The sequence below is a fragment of the Parasteatoda tepidariorum genome, chromosome X1 (assembly GCF_043381705.1).
Source record: "Parasteatoda tepidariorum isolate YZ-2023 chromosome X1, CAS_Ptep_4.0, whole genome shotgun sequence".
Taxonomy (NCBI): domain Eukaryota; kingdom Metazoa; phylum Arthropoda; class Arachnida; order Araneae; family Theridiidae; genus Parasteatoda; species Parasteatoda tepidariorum.
This window is the reverse complement of record NC_092214.1, coordinates 24,268,335-24,286,246: the sequence shown is the minus strand read 5'-3', so window position 1 is coordinate 24,286,246 and position 17,912 is coordinate 24,268,335. Positions and strand designations below refer to the sequence as shown.

Here is a 17,912-nt window from a genome sequence, read left to right as displayed (position 1 = left end):
GGAGGTACTGCTGTATAAATTACGTTTAGGCTTCGAAATACATCAAAATTTTGTAATTTCATTATAAAATATGTTTTAAACACATAACAACTATTCCATTTTGTAAATGAAGTGAAAAAAAGTAATGAGAAGGCCGATCCCGTGATTTCCAAAAGGCGCTAATTTTACGCCTTCGGACTTTTCTCTTATGAAATTATTGATATCTGTGACCTAAAACAGCTAACAGGAATCCAGTGACGCTTTACAAGGTACAAAATGAGCTTTATTAGTGTCTAGTAGTCGGTTGTTTGAACAATGGTGCATGCATTAAAATGAACAGAAATGAGTTTAAACCTTTATTAATATTTCAGCCCCATTAAATTTAGGTAAATTAGTTGCGTAGGACAATTTTTAAATTTTTTTTCCATGAATCTTCGCTTACTTTTTATAATAGAAACAAAAGATCATGTGCACAAAATATTATAATGTGCTCGAAAAATAATTGTTTATTATTATACTATAGTTTAGTTCATTCCTTATTATTATTGATTATTGTTATTAGATATTCGAAAAGTAATTGTAAGACTTAAGGTTAAAAAATTATAAATTAGGTATCGGATATAAGCTTTTTACTGCAACCAATAAAAAGGCTTTTTCAGCAACTTAAATTTACCGTACATTCGCCTATCTGTGCCAAAAAAGCATTTAATTGATTTGATTTGAGATCCGTTTCACGGTCGAAAAGCAAAATCGATATTTTTATTTTATTTTTTTCCCGGAGAGGAATTTTTTCAATAAAAGTGAAAATTGTTGAAGGAGAAAATAACGTGCCGATAGCACACAATAAGATAAGGAACGGCGAAATAGACACGAAAAAGAAAATGTCCGAAGAAGGTGACCAGTTGGCCATGTCTCCTTCCTGCTGTCACCTGAACAAAAAAGTTCACTTGGTTGCCATGGTGATCAGTCCCGGGAGAGTGCAGTTTCAATGATCTATGGCTCATATAGTCCTCTTTTATTCCTCTTCCAAGAGAAGACCAGTGTTCCTTAATGGCCGCCTGGCCTAGTAATCGCTACTTTCCGTGGCTATTTCTAAGAGGACGCTGGACACTGTCATTGGATGCGAGAGATTTGTCTTCGCTGCTGACCCCTTTCCACCCCCACTCCAATCAGACATACACTCTATTTCATTCACCACCCACCCTTCTCGATCCTTGAATTCCTCCCTTGACACATCCCTATGACACTGCATTGTCACAAGGGAGATCGAAGCTCAGAGTGAAACACAGCTTCGCAATCTACCTATTTTCCTCCTCTTCATATTTCACGCATACTTTTTCTTCTCTTGGACACTGGCCTTAATCTTCCACTGACCACTGGAATATCTTCTTTTAAGAAATATTTCCCGATGGGAAGTTGGAAAGGGTTGTGCCTTAGCTTCTTCGGCCAACAAATGATAACTCTTGGGCATTTTATGTGGGACGTTTAGTATCAAAACTAGTTCCATTTATTTCAGGAAATTTTGCTGAGAGTTAAAAAACATCTTTCATCTAGACATCCGAAACTGGGTAAATGTTTTTGGTAAAAAGCCTTTCAATCCTGATTTTTCGAAGATATTTCTTATGTAAATATAATTTTTATTTTCATAGAGATGGCTTAAAAAGGGAAAGGTAAAAAGCTTTATTTAGTTTTTTAAAAAACTTAAAAAAAAAAAAGCTATAAAAACTGAAAGGAAGCAATTTTTAATCACATTCTTTCCAGAAGGTCAGAGAATAAGCATAATACTTGTGAAAAAAAAGAACAAAATAAGCAGAAATTAGGTTTAGCAAAATCAAACCTAGTTGTCTTTTAATGGTTTAACATTTTAAATGATTCTTCATTGTTATTGATTTCTTAGTTCAGCTTCTGATCATTAGCTAAACTGAGGGTTACAATTGAATAAAGTAAAGGTCTTGAAATTATCCAAATCATCCAATTTAATTCTGCATGCTAATATTTCATAAGTATAAAGCAAGTATAGTTAACGAAACCCAGATAAAAAAGAGCTTTCCCCAAAATAAAAAAAATGGAGAGGAAATTGGAAAAGAGAAAGAGAAATACCTTGTACCTGATGGCTAAACAGTTATATGAAAAGAATCAAAAATGAAATTAGAAGAGAACTTTAAAAATCCATGCTGTTTATGGATCCCAATGGGGAGCTCACTGAGGCCAATCTTGATCTGTAACCGAATGTACTTTAATAATTTAATAGAGTATATAGTTGTGATTCTTAGGAAAAATAATTAAGTTTCACTAAAATAAAATTGATGATATTTGTTCATTCGGTTTTCAGTTTCGGAATCGGAAAGTTAAATAGTACTTTTAGTGAAGAATATCTTGTAGACTAGAAGTGGAAGAAAGGATTGAGGATAGTCAGATTCAACCACATTCCATCAGCAGCATTAAAATTACCCATTGTTACCCATACTTAGCTAACTTTTAACTTGTAGGAATCAAAATTAGCAATGACTTAGGCTTAGCAATGACTTACAATTACTGTTTATATGCTATGTGCCAGAGTACAATTAGGCATGTAATTCGCCATTTCAGGAAAAAGAACCATGTTCTTGCTTGATTTTAGTGAATCTGCAGAATGTAAAAATCAGAAATCGCAGTGACTTTGGAGTTCAACGACTATTTACACACAATAGCAAAACAATAGTTGAATCGACAGGAAAATGTGTTATTATTAAGTCAAAGAAAACCTACTTCAAAGAGAAGATGGTTCTCTCGTGCTACAGTTTCACTATCAAGCTTTTAGGTATACTTCTAACAAAGATTTGATACAAAGCTATGGGTATTTTTGTTCACTTCAGCTTCAAAAATGTGATCAGCTAATCTGTGGATTTCGCTTACCATTTCTGTATCACAAGTATCACTCTTACTCGTTTCACAAATTTTTTTAGGGACACTGAGGCAGGCTATAGAAGACGCTTTACATCCATATCTTAATGTCACTGCTTGACAGAGGCTGAGAGTAACATCCGAACCATTATTTTAGGGCAGTATATATGTTATAATCAAGAATAAAATTAGTTTTTTTTAAATAAATTTTCGCTTTTAAATTTTTATGAATCCTGTTTTAGGCTTCTAAAGGTTTGTAGTACTATTTTATGATGATATTTTTACTTTTTTCTGGGATGGCTCACACAATGAGTACTTCCTTCCTGAAGTAACTTTGGTATGCTTCCAAGTTCAATCAAGAGGTTGTTAACATAAGCAAAATGTTTACTTTTTCTATTGAAGGAGAATTTCTGTAGAGCAGGAGCTCCAAAGTTTAAGTTTCAGTTGTATACAGACACTTTTGAAGTCAGCGTTGAAGTAAAATGAATGTAATAATAGACAGTTGATTGTTTAAAATTCCATTATGATCTGCAATTATTTTCCGGTTTTGTGTTTTATTACATACATTCAAAATCAGTCATGTGACCATTTCCTCTTTAGATTTGCAACTCTTACTAGGGTGTACAAATTAGAAGTACTAGTAATAAAAGTAAGGTCATAATTTTCTAACAAACGATATAAATTTCCAGTTCAACTTTGGTTTCTACACATGCAAGTTTTGCCAAAAATAATGCAAATTTTCTTATAAAACTAAATTTTTGCTTCAGATTAGCATTTTCAAAAGAAAAAGATAATACTTTAGTCACGTATGCCTGGTTATTTTAATTCTTTTCGCTATTAATTTAAAAAAAAACATAACAAACATAATATTGTTATGTAGAAGCAGAAAATAAGCGAGCAGAATATTTTGAAATCACGACCTGTGTAATGTTTTAAAATTTTTGCTTGTCGGTATTGCAATTTCAAAATTCGGTCTTCGCAAGCAGGTAAGAATTTAATTTTTCTGAAAATGTGTTCGTCATTTCAATTCCATGTATAATTTCAAATTAACAATATCTGCGATCACTCAAAACTTTAAAATAAATTTAAAACCATAATATGAGAAAATTGCATTGGAAAATATTTTTTCTTTCTGCAAGTAAGCGGTAAGGAAGTGATGACAGCCAAATTAAGCGATGATTCATTTTATAAATATGATATAAATTAATAAAAAATGAATAGATGGACCACTTTAAAAATCGATGTTTAACGAAAAGAATGATAAGAACACTTTTAATAATAATTTATAAAGTTAATCAAAATTAGTAAAGTCTTCTCCAACAGTCAGTTGTCGGTCAAAGGCATCGTGGAGGTTAAGGCTCCTCAATATCGAGACCAACAGGATGAATGAGGTAATATGGTCCACGCTGCAGACAGGCCGTATTTTCTTCCCCTGGTATCCATCGACCTTAATCTTGGAGGATTTCAATCTATCACCGGGTATTGAACCCTAGTCTTTCCGAATCATAGATGAACATTTAACCGCAGTGCCATCACGGCTCATTAAGTTAATTAGTGTGATCAACAGCAAGTTCTAATAACATTTGAAACTCTTGGCCCACGGTAAAGAATATATTCCAACACAAAAATCATAACTCCCAGTAACCCGCAGTCAAAAAGTATTTTTAAAAAAAAATGAAACCAGCTTTATTTAAGGTTAATAAATATTAAACTAAAATAGCAAATTTTAAATATAATGTGCATCGCTGGAAAGCATATTTTAAAAATTATAGCATTTGTAACCCTTTTCAATAGGGCAAATAAAATGTATTTGCAATATAGACAGCGCAATATGCTGCAACCTATCTTCCTAACCAATGTGTTCTGAGACTAAGCTCCAGTCTTACGAGATTCTATTGGCGTTGTTAATACTTTGTCGAAAGTAAGTTTTCTTAGAAATAAACTCTAGTTTTCCTCAGAGTAGCGAAGTTTTATTCGAAAGAGAGCTCTTCCAGGAAGAAGGGGGAAAAAAAAACCTCTTCTAGTTATTCTTGTCTTAAATGGGGCGACTCCGGAAACTTTTTTTCTCCATACTATTCTTTTTCCCTATCCCCAGTGGAGCAGTAGTTAAAGGAGGGTACCACCAGATAGACAGAGAATAAAAGAGAAAGAGTGAAGGTGGATTGAAAACCTCGTCTTTCGATCAGATCGTGTGAGTGAGTTGGCCCTCTTCACCTAGTTAGCATGTGCATCGATTCCCCACAATTCTCAAACTGGGGCTGACTCTGGGACCTTTTCAAGTTTAGAGCCCCTGCGCAGTTCACTAAGAGAGAAGAGAAGCGGTGGGTAAACGGAGAAAGAGTTTACTGTAAAGGACATCTCGAAATTCAATCGTGCCATGATCCTCGTCACTTCGACTTGGCTTTTGCAACTCGTGGATCAGCTATTTAATAAGGTGAGTCTTCTTCAACAATTTATGTTTTTTTTTCTTTTCTCGGCCTTCATCATTTTCTGCATGTTTTTGATACCATGTCTGGTATGGAAAGAGTTCTGCCAACTTTTTATTGGTCAATGAGGATATGAAAAGTTTCGTGACGCAAGAAAGACGCAGGCTTACCCTATATTAATACGCAATATCATGGGCGGCTCGCTATTGGAGGCGCCCCGGTGACAAATCAGAAGGATGCCAGCGGTGGCTGAAGTGAACGCCCCCTTTCAATATGGAATATGGAAGGGGAATATTTCATCGCTCCCCCTCTGCCCCAAGAAATGTACGCGAAAGGGGTGGAAACTTTCTGAATTATTCAAAAATATCTCAGAATCGTTTTGTTCGTCGAGAAAGCCACAACATTAGAGTTAACTTATGACGAAACTGATATAAATCTTATCTCAGTGCCTAGTAATACACATTCTATATTAAATTATAACAAATCAATACGCTGTTTTGAATTGTTATAATTTAATATAGAATTTTAGTTATCTTAAAGAATTATTTAAGCTAACGGAGAAGGTTTCTAATTCTTGGGTTTGTACTTTTTATGAAAATATAAAATGTATTAATTTTGCATTCTAATTTTTCTAATGAACATATTTTTTAAAAATCAAAATTAATTATAATTGAGTTAAGTATAATGAATAAATGACTTAACATAGAGGAAATTTTTCTAAAGAAAAACTTCCGTTGAAAGATTATTTAGAGCTATTTAAAATTAAGAAGAAGGTTTCTAATTCTTACATTTAATTTTTGAGATAAAACTTAAGAAAAAAAATATGCATTTTAATATTTTTGTTTTCTTATTTTATAATCAAAAATTAAGTGTGTGTTTTAATAGTTAAATATTTTAACAATATAAAATAATTAATAGTCAAAATATTTAATCTACAATAAAGATTCATACAAACACAGCACCCGAAATTGATAGTTGAAACACAATAATCTCAAGCAACGAACTTTAATACACTTGATTTCTGTTCAATTATATTTATGTGAAATTGAAAACATAATAGAAAGTTGCTTATAATAAATTTCAGTATAGCAAAAATTGAAAATAAAATAAAGTGTCCAAAAATTATAAATAATACTAACATGAAGTATACATTTCTTTTATGAATATTTTGCTGAATTCTTTTAAGATCATCAAAAGATTTTCAAAAAATTAAATTATGAACTGGTTTTGGTAACAAACCTTGAAAGTAATTGTAATTTTGCTTTTCATTTTACCAGGTTTGCTTATTGGTTTACTCCAATATAGATCATACTATTTATTATATCCTAAAATGTTTTCTCCTCAATAGCGATGACCAATATGATCTGAAATTTTCTAATTAAATCGCTGATTTGTCTAACTTGTATTTCGAACAGGAGCATTTCTTATTAGTCTGTAGTTTTGCCCTTCAAGATGGTTGAAACAGCCACTTATCTAATAATTATTCGCAGTCAGTGTTAGATTTAGACGTATAAGTATTCATAGTCTGTATAATTGTATAAGTATTCGTAGTCTGTATGATTGTATAAGTATGATTGTAGTCTGTGGTAATAAGAAATAAAGATAATTTCCGATGATCCATTTTAGTCAAAGAAAGAATATAGAATTACAGAGCTACCTCCGTGCTTCGGCGGAAGAGTTGCTGTAGTTAATTATTCCAAAAATGAATAATTTCAATAGTTTCATCTAAATTAAGCCATTTAACATCAGACAATAACAACTACAACATATTATAAATCTCTTCGTTGAACATACCTACCAGTTTGGCAAATTAGAGCAGGCTTCTCTATGAATTTTATTTTATTTTATCATCAGCGTTAAACAGCTGATCCACATCAAATTTGCTAGAATCGATGTTTTACTCCTTAACCTTGTAGTTTTGAGCCAAACATTGAAGACAACAAAGCACTTAGTCAAAATTGCCTACGTAAAGGGTTTAACTAACCTGCATTAGCGTTACTTGAAGGGAATAGTCTCGAAGACCACCTACGGTTAGCTCGACGCAAGAGGATTCTAACACATGATTCGCCTACAACTGGGGATATTTCAGGTTAGAACTGTGGTAATTTTAAATGTGGATTAACATATGAATCAACCAGTGTTTATCAGGATTTAAACCTAGGTAATTCCATTGGAAGACGAGCACTTCAGCCTCTAAGCCATGCAATTTTAAGTAGTTATATCATTCTGCTTCGTTTCGCTTGTTTATTTATCTCCTGCGCCCTGTGGATTTTAAGGAATATGTTTTTAATCATTGCAATTTTAGTTTCCGAAGTATTACAACTCTATCTCCCAAACATGCAAAGCACAAAAAAGGTACAGCCCTGATAGCTTTTAATCTAATGACCGCCTTTTCACATATTAAGATGAAATATTCATCATTTAAGTATCAAACTTAAACTATTCAAACTAATTAGTGCTAACAAATGATTAAATTGAGAAAAAAATTAAGACATTTACTTCGCTTCTTTTGTGTCATAGACCAGAAGTTTTAACCAATAAATTAGAAAAAATTAAAACTAACTTCAAAACGTTTTTTTAATTAAGAGAATAGTTTATTCAAGGGAGTAATCAAACGTTTATTTGTAATACATGTATGGAGTTGCAGTTGCTAAAGGTATAGAGTACTCATATCCCAATGAGGTAACATGGTTTATTTTCGATTCGATTATAGTCTGCGAATTTTGGTTTTACATCGCACCGACTACAGTACTGAAGTGAAATAGCTTTACAGGTTTACCGATCATGGGTTCCAATCCCCTAGCCAGTAGGCTAACCACGGTAAGATTTCATTGTTTTCCCCTCCATGTAACGCGGGTGAGTTCTATCAAAAAAGTCCTCCACGTAGACTATTTTATCCCAGTGTTTGATCCAGGAGTTCCCTTGTCTTTAGATTTGGATCCAAAATTGCAAGACGGTAAAGTTGATCCCTGAGCCGAAACATGGGTCTGCTGTTCAGCGAAAGTCATAAAAAAAATTTATGCTGTATTTTAGGATTTTTATATAAAATTATAAAAATCATTTGACAGATTTTTTTCTCACAAAACATGATTTTTGATAATTATTTCTTACTTTTATCTGCAATTCAGCTTGATGAAATTCAAAAATAATAAAATTAATAGTGTTTTTAATAGTACTATAGGAATATTTAATTGTTCCTCAAATTTCGGACACTGGAGCATTTTACAACAGAATTTTTCCTTGTTTGCCTTTTTTTCACTGTGTAAATAATAAAAAAGAAACTTGTTATTTTTAATATATTTTACATTCTATCAGCTGTATTATTCTGAATAGTCCAAAATGAACCGTACCTATTTCTGTAGCATAACTTTAAACATAGCTGCCGTTGTTCCTTTAACATAGAGTAGGCCTATGTTGAGTGTATCAGCACGAGTAACTCCCCATTTCTATTCCATGAGAATCTAAAATCAACGAATTTTATTTTTATTTTATAGCTGGTGTTAAACAGCTGACCCAATTTTGAGTTTACGACTACTAATGTTCAACTCCGTAGCCTTGTGATTTTGAACCCAAAGCTACTTTTTACTTGAATCAAGTATAGGGAGAATTAGCAACCAATTTTCAAAATAAATTAAATGCTAGTGATTTATCTTTACCCATATTCCACAGTATACATTCACAGAGTATGATATTTTAAATAATGGATGTCAAATACTGCAAGAGTATGATTTTTCAAATTGATATATATTCCTTTGAGCCTCATGTACCACCACTATGCTGGCACTTTTTACCAATTTGTATCGATATCGTTTTGGATTTTCCTTCGCAAAGTCTTAAAAAATCGGAGCCAGACTGATAAATTTTCCGGTAATTATAATAATTGTTTTTTTTAACTGAATATTTTTAAAATAAGTAAGTAAATTTTTTACCAGAATCTTCTTCACAATCATGCTTCCATATTTCCCCCACTTTCTATATTATTTATGCACTGCAAAAAAATTTCGTATGAAATTACTGTGAAAAGTACTGGCTACCCAAGTGAATGATTCGCAAAATGCATTTTGGCTTAAAGTTTTAAACCGCAATTCTTTACAGTAATACTCATTTAATTGCAGTGATTCAGTAATTTTATAGTAAATATTGCTTTATGTGTAAAAATGTCGGTTTATCAATTTCTTGTTTAGGATACCTTTACAGTAAAAATGAATTTTAAGGTAAAAAGTATTCGCGCCCTGAGTGCTGGTACTTTTTACCGTCATTTGATCTGGAATTTTTTACAATGTGCTGGAAAGGCGGATAATAGTAAAAAATTTAATTTCTTTCAAAAATAACATTGTAAATATATAATAAAGATTTATTATTTAATTTATCCATGTCATTGCAAAAAATTCTTATGAAGATCAATTCAACATAAAATTTTAATTTTAAAGCTTCTTTTTTACAGCCATAAAAGATATTGAGAATATCAATACAAGTACAAGCATAAATGTAAAGCTTTTCTTTCTATCTTTTTTTTCTTTTACAGCTCAAAAAGTTTTTCGAATATCAAGACAGTTACAGGCATAGAGTGTAATGATAATTTGTTTATTTATTTTTGAATATAGAAAAAATTTCAGATGCTCAATACGACTAAGAAAATAAATTGTTAAAACTTTTTTTATTTATCTTCATTTTTTTAATTTATTTAAGACTTTTCTTATTGTTAAGAATTTTTTTATTATTTTTGCTGGTACGAAAAATTACAAAAAATTAATGCAAATACATGTGCAAAATGTAAAGAAATTTTCGCTATCGCAAAAATTTTAGAATTCAATGCAACTACAAATGTAGATTGTTAATATTTCTTTTTTGTCTTCGTAAAAAGTTTTAAGTGATTAATTCAAGTACAAACATAAAATGCAACTTTTTTTGCTGAGATCCATCGTTTAAGATTTTGGTGTTGCATAACACTCAAAAATAATGTGACAAATTAAATCAGAACAAATTAATTAACGAAAATAAATGTAAAATTTCTACATTTTTGAAATTTTTTTCAATTTAAAAGATATTGTCAAATGAAGGGAAGAGTTCCAAATAAAATTCACATTTAAATAGGTGCATTGATGTTCCATTTCTATAAAAGGTTTTCTATTAAATCGGGAAGAAAAAGAAAAGCATATTGATTAATGTCTCGTTAAAAATAAATCTTTCCAGACAAACAATTTATTTTCATAATTAATGACTCAACTCAGCTGGTATGCAAGAATATTATTCTAATAAAATTCAAACCAACTTTCAAAGTGCTGTTTTTGGTTTAAATTGGCAGATTTCATTAAGCATAAATACTGTCAAAAACTCCATTTTAATTGATTCTAATAATGGAGATGTTGTAGAAATTTTGAAAAATGGTCATTTTCTTTAAAATTGATTACTTTAGAAAGTAATTAAATACGTCAAACTCAGGAAAAAAATGAAATAGAATTTGCTGTTACGCTTTAAAAAGTAGAATTTAAAAGAAATAAGGCTCTAGTCAAGAAAATCATAAATTATTTACGAGCAATGGAAATGATTCTTTAATGACGCTTTAAAACAAATAAAACATGATTTATGTCTAGAAATATACTAATTAAAATCTCAGTATTAATAAAAATTGCTTTTTTATATTATGAATATCGGAAATTTCGAGATAATCTCCAAATAAATTTTGAGATAATTCAGAACGTAAAAAAATAATTAACAAATTTAGTCGAAATTTTTTTAGTTTTTTCATATATTATTGAATGAAAATATGAAAGTATCCACATAATTTGATAAATATTTCTAGATTTATTCATTACTGATAAATAGAACTTATAAGACATTATGTAGTACAAAATAATAGACTGAAACTTAAATATTGATTGAGTGATGTCGATAAAAATGTTTTATTAAATTATGATAAAAAACACAATTACATTAAAGACTTTATTCCTTGTATTTTGCATTTTGAATTCTTGAAAAGTTATATTAATTAAAAAAAGCGTAAATTATATCTGCATGCTCAGAAAATAACGCGGAAATATTTAAGTATTATCGATGAAACTTAAAAGTTTTTTTAAAGATAGATACTTAATGCAAAAAACTTCGAAAGTAAATAAATTGATTAAATCAGTAAAAATGAAAAATTAAAAAAAAATGAACAAAGATTTAAAAAAATAACGAAAAAGCTAAATGATTAAAAAATTGAGTGATTAAAAATTTAATTGATATTAAATTGCAGAAAAATTATAAATTAGCTTAGTTTTACAGAATATAATTGCTTCGACACCTGAAAAATATAAAAGAAATTTTTACGGACATAAAAATAACAGTTTGTGACTAGTTTAATTTTTTTTGAAAAACTAATAAAAAACAATTTTATTACATAAAGATACAGAGTTAGAAAGAATAAAAAAAAAATGAATGACTGAAAAAAATTTTAAATTTATTAAATAGAAATATCAATTAAATGAATTATACCAGAAGAATAAATAATAGAAAAAATAATAAAAATGAATATTTTTATAAAAAGAATAAAAATTATACTGAAAAAAAAATGATTGTTATAGTAAAATTGAAGTAAACAAAACGTAAAATACTAGACGTTAGAACATAAAACACTATAGTGCACTTTAGAATGGATACAATAGCATCAAGTTAGAAAATAGAAAAAAAAATTAATAAAACTTTATAAAAATAAAAGAATTTATACAATGATAGCAAATATAAAAAGATAAAAAATGAAGTAATTTAAAATTAAGTGATAAAAGAATTCTATGATAAAAAATTAAATGACAAAAAATTAAATAATAAGAAATTAAACTATAAAAAATAAATAATACCTACAAATATAAATCTTCACTTAGTAGCAGAAAAACTTAAAATTTGCTTAGTTTTGAAAGAGTAGTATCTAAAATAGATGTCTATTACATTCACATTGAATTCAGAAGAAAGAAAAGGAAAAAAATAATACATTACGGAAAATATATATTTGTGATTAGTTATTCGCTTACTCTACTCATTTTTCATTTCACTAATATTTACAACCATTTATTTAAATACAATAAACAGATTGTGACGGCGTCAAACTACAAAATATACAAATTAAAATCTTAAATATTGTTAAATCATATAAACAATGAAATAAATAATAAAATAAAATAGAAAATGAATATTGTTTTCTAAAAAAATAAATGTAATAAATAATACTAATGTGAAAAAAGAAAATGAGCATAAAATATTACGATAAAATAAATAAATTAAAAATTAATAATTAAGTAAAATAAAAATATTCTCATCAAAACTATACGAAAAAAAGGAAAAGATTTAGACCTGAAAGAGAAAGGCTATTATATTTGTGACTTATTAAATTATAATAAATGTAACCAAATTTTATTCAATTATATTTGTAAAATGTTTTCAATTTTATTTGTAAATGCTTGTACAAATTTTTTTATTATTATTATAGAATTATTTATTATTATTATAATTATTGCTTACTTTTGAATAAAAAACTCACAGCCTAAACTGCAAATGCATTGCAAAAATAATAAATTAACTGACAAAAAGATTTTAGTTTACTTGATTTGCTAAAATATTGCTCATAATCTATTATAATCTATTTACGTCAATGCAGGGAAGGAATATTTACAGAAATTTAATTAGTTTTAACTAATTACAATGTATTAAAATAAAAAATAAAATAAAACAGTTACTTATAGCTAAAACCTAAAATTTATATAAATATATACAAAGGCTAATAATTGGTAAAATAAAACAAAATTAACAAAAATTCAAACTTAAAAAATAAAAATAAAAAATAAAATAAAATCAACAAAATGAAATATAAATAAATAATGAAATAAAAATTATAAAATGAAAAAAAAAGAAAAAAACATGTTGAAATTCGATCAAAATAAATATTTAAATATGAAATCAAAATTAATATTTAAATAAAATTAAAAGAAGTTTTTAAATTTAGAATATATTGTTTAAAATAAAATGAAAACATTATAATCAAAGTAAAGAAAAAAAACCTCCCGTCTATCGCAATTTAAGCAAACATAACTGAACATGAATCTTTTGAAACCATGGATGAGAGAAAAAACCTTCCTGTCAATCTAAACCAACCAGTTTTCTACTCAACTCTAACTTAGCAAGAGGAACTTTTTCACCCCCCTTCCCCCCAAAAAAAACTTTTTTTTCAATAAACATGTATTAAAATAGTTTAAAAAACTTTTTACACTAGTGATTTCTGATCTGGAGCACTTTTACGAATTCTCTTAATTTATTGAAAATTTCTTTTCCCCTTGAGCTTCTTTTGGCAATCTTTCGTAAAACTAAATATTTGTAAACTAAGTTGAGCGCAAAATAGTTTTTAAACAAATTATTTTAGGAATCTCATATTATTGTAATATTATGTTCGTTATAAATAAAAAAAATAATCATAAAAAGTTGTTAAAAATTAAAAAAAAATTGATTTGATTCAATTCAATTCAATGTTCAAAAACTTCAATTTTGAAAGAAAAAAAAATTCCCCTTAAACAAACGACTGTAATAAATGTTAGTGTTGAGTACCATTCCAAGCAAAGTACCATTTTCATTGTAAAACTGGTCAGTAATTTTTTCTGTCAATAAATTGTTGAATTATTAACTGAATTAATTATATGTAATTTATTTAGAATTAAATATGTATTGTTTTTTCACTGCAAAACAAAATATTAATTCTTAAGCGTGTTCCATAAAGAAAAATATATTAATATTAGAAACATAGAAAAGGAAAATAATGTATAAATTATTTAATTATTTGGTTTGGAGAATGTAAATTATTTTGTTTGGTCGAAAATAAATATCGGCGGGTGACGAAATTCGAAAGGGAAGTTCAGGAAATCAGTGGGTCAATGCAAAAACAGTGATTGAATTTGGAAAAGAGTTTTGTTTTAAGAAACCTCCTACACGAAAATAGAAACCAAATACGCAGAAAAGTGAAAAATATAAAGGAAATGTTGTGTTGAATTATCTAAATTAAAAAAAAATATGTTAACATATTTCTCGTATACTTTTTACGCATAAAATCCTTGCAACTTCAAAACTTAGTTTCATCGACTTATTTTTGATTTTATTGAATTAAACATGAATGTATTAGAAACAATACCTCACTAATCTTTATAAGATTAGTCAGAAGTGTAGATAGGTTAAAATGCAATATTGTACTTTTCATGTAAGAAACCTTTATAACTCTTTTAATTTCTAAACTTTTAGTTCTATGGATTTGATTTTCGTCTCATTCAATTATAGCGATGTCATATGTGTGGATTGGTAAAAAAAAGTACTTTTGATTCATAAAAAACTTTGAGAATTTTTAAATTATAAATCCTAACGGTTTTGTTTTGATGTTATTTGTTTCAGCATAAAAAATACATAGAAAAAAAAAACCTCGATATAGTAACCTGTAAGTTTACCCTCTTTTGACCCCCTTTACCCTTCATAAATTTAAGATGGCGGCTTAAGCTAAATTCGAGAATCACAACTTTTAAACAACTTTCCCCATATTATTTCCGTCTTGAGCTCTTTTTTTGTGACACAAGAATTGGTTTTCGAGTAATCAGTGCACAAACTAGTACAACATAACTTAAATAAACACATTCTATCACTGGGCTTTTTTTTTCGTCTACGCATTTGTATTGGGCTCTCTTATCTTTCACAAATTCAACCCATTTTTAAAATAAATTCTAATCAATTTTTCAATAATATCCATCGAATTTGGGTGAGCAATTTCATAACATTAAATTTCGTTAAACTCGACTCATTTTAACTAAAGATGCTAATCTATGATACTTTTTTTAAAAATATTTATTCGTATTTTATTTAAACAAGATTAGTTAACCAATTTGCTGGCAAAAATTCTTTAGGAATCAAATATCAATAAGTTTAGGCGGTGAACTATTTTTAAATCTACTTCCAATTTTCATGAAATCATCCACATAAGATCTAAGCATTTGTACGGAATTTTTCTCTCTAAAAATGCTATTATGCTAGAAAGCTCAATATAGAATAGCAAATAGTAAAGAGAGTGAAAAATAGATGAAAAAAAGATTTGTTATTTTATAGCGAATGAACAGTGTGCAAAATAAAAAAAAAATAATACTTTAATATCTTTTAATGTAATGATTGTATTGTTCACGTACTTTTATTTAATCTTGATGATTCACGGAGTATGGCTTAAATATAATAATTAATTTGAATAAATAATATTTTAAATTACGAAATCAGAAAAAAATTACTTTTTTTGAATAAAGATACTGTTCTTTCAACAGATGCACATGTTTAACACTCATATTATAAGGGCTAGCAACAATTTATTATTTATTATCGACCCAAATTTTGGGTTTACGACTACTAATGTTCAACTCCGAGCCTTGTAATTTTGAGCCCAATCCAGAAGACGAGGAAACTCCTGGATCAGGTATTGGGAGAAATTTGCCTTCATGGAGGACTTTTTTGATGGAACTAACCTGCATTTGCTTTACATGGAGAGGAAAACCACGAAAAGCTCTCCTGACGGCAAGGGCAGGATCCGTCTCCCAGGATCCGTCTGCTATAGAGGATATTTCACGACAACACTGTGGTCGGTGCAAACCGGATGCCGAATTCGTATCGACCAGCCATCGCTGGGATTCGAACCCTGTTCACCTCATTGGAAAATGAATGCTCTATCCCTTGAGCCATCACGACTCAATAGCAAAAATTTTGAAAATAAGGTTTCAATGATTTAGACAGGTTCGCTGTCGTATGTTTGAACCATTTAATGTTAAATTAACTTTTTACACATTTCGCCAAAACGCATAACACGCATTAAGCATCATTACTTATGAAGCATAGAAGAAAAAGAAGAGAAGTAATATAACATGTTAAACATGTAAAATTTTTTTAAGAATGAAATCATGATTCCCGTATACAATTTAATTTAATTTTGACGTTCTTTAAAATAGCATAACTAAACTTTTAAACAAACATGCACAAATTACTAATTATAAGATATTTTCAGAAAATAAACATCCTCAATTCAAAGCTGTAAATGTTTTCCAATTTTTTTCACTTATGTATTAATAAATTGCCCCATTCTTTGCGAGAGAAATTTTTCAGACTATTTATGTTTCAGGAGATTTAGAACAAACCCTTGTTTCACTCCTGTTTAGTAAAAAGGTAAGAAAAATATAAATTGCACCACTAGTCTAAGCTCATTTAGCTCTGCGTGCTAGAACAACAATAATGAATTACATGACCAACTTTCATATGCGTGTTTAAACGAAAGCTTAGATCAATACTAAACAATAAAAAATTCAAGATTTTAGTGATGGATAAAATTATTTGATTTCAAACTTGGTCCAAATTATTTCCCTTGTATCTAACTAAATCAGGTATATGTTATAATATATCTGGTTTCCAAGATAAACTGGACTTGGAAAAATCGAGAATTTTTTTAAAAAAAGAACAAGAAATATAAGACTCAATAATACATGTTATCAATATCGAATGTCTGTTGTTAAACTCCTGGCTTTATATTAATGTATGCGTTTTGTTTTAACAACAGCTTTGATATTTTGTTTCACCAGCATTAAAAAAAATGAACAAATTATTTAAGCGTGGTATCCAATAAAGTTTCGATTAGAGGAATTATTAGTAGTTCATGAAGAGGAGTCTCTTAATTTTGGCACATTAATGTTCCTTCTTCAATTTAGGAAATTCTAGCTTCCGTCACCAGGACAACCCCACCCGGGGAAATATTTTTCTTTGCAATTAAAGCTTTTGTACGGAATTCAACAGTCCTTGATGAAACTCTTATAAAAACTGAAGAATTTTTTTCAGTCTTTTGTTGAAAAAATATCAAAATCGTTGATAAAAAAAAAGCAGTAGGATAGAAGGGATACGTTCAGAGGACTTCTTTTTCATTAAAGAATTTGATTGATGCTTTCAAAGTTTCAATTTAAGTTAATTGTCATCAAAGGACCTGCTGTTTAAAATCTTCAGAGGGGAGAATTTTAGATTTTCTTTACTTTGTAAAAATTTAATTCCTTTTTCCCAATATTTACCCTTAGATACATCGTGGAATGCAAGCAGCAGCATTCCATAAGTGTTACTAAGAGTCGGCTATTATTTTCCACATTTTATTTTTATTTGAGGTTATTTTATTTCTTTGCATTTCAGAATAATGTCTTACGCTTTATTTAATGACAAAAATCATGATGCGGATTTTTGTTTTATGTAGAATGTTTAAAAATATACGTAAAAATAATTTGGATCGAAAGGAAAGGTTTTCAATTAAAAATTGTGAATTGTTTTAATTGATTCCTAAAAGCAGGATCTGAACACTAAAACGGGAAAATGAAAATTCAGGCATTAACTCAACATTGCTCAACCATGAAAGCGTGCTGTTCTTTCCTTTAGCGCTCCATATTGAATTACCCTAAACAGACTATTGTACCGCAGACTTTTGTGTTTTTGTTGGCAAAATTTTATGGAACAAATGGAGTAAAATTCAAATCTTACGTAATTTTTGAGCAACCTTTAAACGTATCCATATCTGCGAAGCATTTTTAATAATGATTGAGTTCCGTGATAATTTCG

General features: G+C 28.9%; 1 long non-coding RNA gene across 1 annotated transcript in view; it reads left to right on the top strand.

The window, feature by feature from the left end:
* Nucleotides 1-4,862: 4,862 nt before the first annotated feature.
* Nucleotides 4,863-17,912, top strand: part of LOC139427062 (uncharacterized) — a 117,114-nt gene continuing 104,064 nt past the window's right edge. Inside the window, exon 1 of the long non-coding RNA XR_011638220.1 lies at nt 4,863-5,296. This is a non-coding gene — a long non-coding RNA (uncharacterized lncRNA). The remainder of the gene's footprint in view (nt 5,297-17,912) is intronic.